General features: G+C 51.7%; 1 pseudogene; it reads left to right on the plus strand.

Annotated features, from left to right (window-relative positions):
• Positions 1–727: 727 nt before the first annotated feature.
• LOC124616969 lies at positions 728–845 on the plus strand (annotated as a pseudogene).
• The last annotated feature ends 626 nt before the right edge of the window (positions 846–1471 follow it).

Genomic DNA, 1471 nt, shown 5'->3' on the forward strand with positions numbered 1-1471 from the left:
AGTCAACTACCCTGGCCAGCAAGATCTCCGGATCTGTCCCCCATTGAGCATGTTTGGGACTGGATGAAGCGTCGTCTCACGCGGTCTGCACGTCCAGCACGAACGCTGGTCCAACTGAGGCGCCAGATGGAAATGGCATGGCAAGCCGTTCCACAGGACTACATCCAGCATCTCTACGATCGTCTCCATGGGAGAATAGCAGCCTGCATTGCTGCGAAAGGTGGATATACACTGTACTAGTGCCGACATTGTGCATGCTCTGTTGCCTTTGTCTATGTGCCTGTGGTTCTGTCAGTGTGATCATGTGATGTATCTGACCCCAGGAATGTGTCAATAAAGTTTCCCCTTCCTGGGACAATGAATTCACGGTGTTCTTATTTCAATTTCCAGGAGTGTACAACGTCTCTACCCCTGCCGGGTAGTCCACCCTTCTGACGCAGCAGCTTATCAGCATGCCTACTTCGACACGAGGCACAGAGCAGCGGCTGGCCATTGATACCACCAGGGGCGACTGCATTATTCCGCCACGCCTCCTCACATACGCCTGATCCCTCACAACGATGAAAGCACTCGGCCTGTTGAGCCAAGGAACAGGGTGCTCATTATCACCGGTAGCATCAGCCGATCGCACAGATTCAGTGCCGTAATCTGTGCTGTTTTATAACATTGAAACCAGTTTATCAACGGCAGTTCATCGGCGGAGTTCATTGGCGTAGTTCATCAGGAGGCCAACGGCCTTGCCGCAGTGGTAACACCGGTTCCCGTGAGATCACCGAAGTTAAGCGCTGTCGGGCTGGGGTAGCATTTGGATAGGCGACCATCTGGTCTGCCGAGCGCTGTTGGCACGCGGGGTGCACTCAGCCCTTGTGAGGCAGACTGAGGAGCTACTTGATCGAGAATAGCGGCTCCAATCACGTAAACAGCCGTAGGGCCTGGAGAGCGGTGTGCTGACCACATGCCCCTCCATATCAGCATCCAGTGACGCCTGTCATCTGAGGAGTTTTAACCAAGTTTGGAGTAATTGACTGTTTCGCTTGCACATCCAAGGAGAAAATTAAGAAACTCATTAGAGGATTCTGTACTAACATTTCTTTCTTCTTACAGAAGCTCACCTCACAAGGGCATATCCCCAGAGGGGATGTTGCCGTGAACAGCATAGTAGAACCCTTCTTTCCCTCACGACGCTCAGGTAATGGAATACCACCATCAACACAGGATTCGACAACAGAAAACGGCATGCTGAGGTGAATGTCAAGGTTTTATTTTCAGAGTTAAGGCATGGAACCAAAAGAATATTATCTGGCTACCGGTCTGTCGCAACGCTTTGTACATCGTACTGATGACAGGCAGAGACACGTGAAGCACTCATGTCGATCGGCTCTGGCCGTGTGTCGATACATGTCTTCCTTCTACGAATAAGCCACCTTTCAGTTGCAGATGCCGGCAGTGCATCTGCCCCTGAGGGGAAGGA

Source organism: Schistocerca americana, chromosome 5 (genome assembly GCF_021461395.2).
Source record: "Schistocerca americana isolate TAMUIC-IGC-003095 chromosome 5, iqSchAmer2.1, whole genome shotgun sequence".
NCBI classification, from domain to species: Eukaryota; Metazoa; Arthropoda; class Insecta; order Orthoptera; family Acrididae; genus Schistocerca; species Schistocerca americana.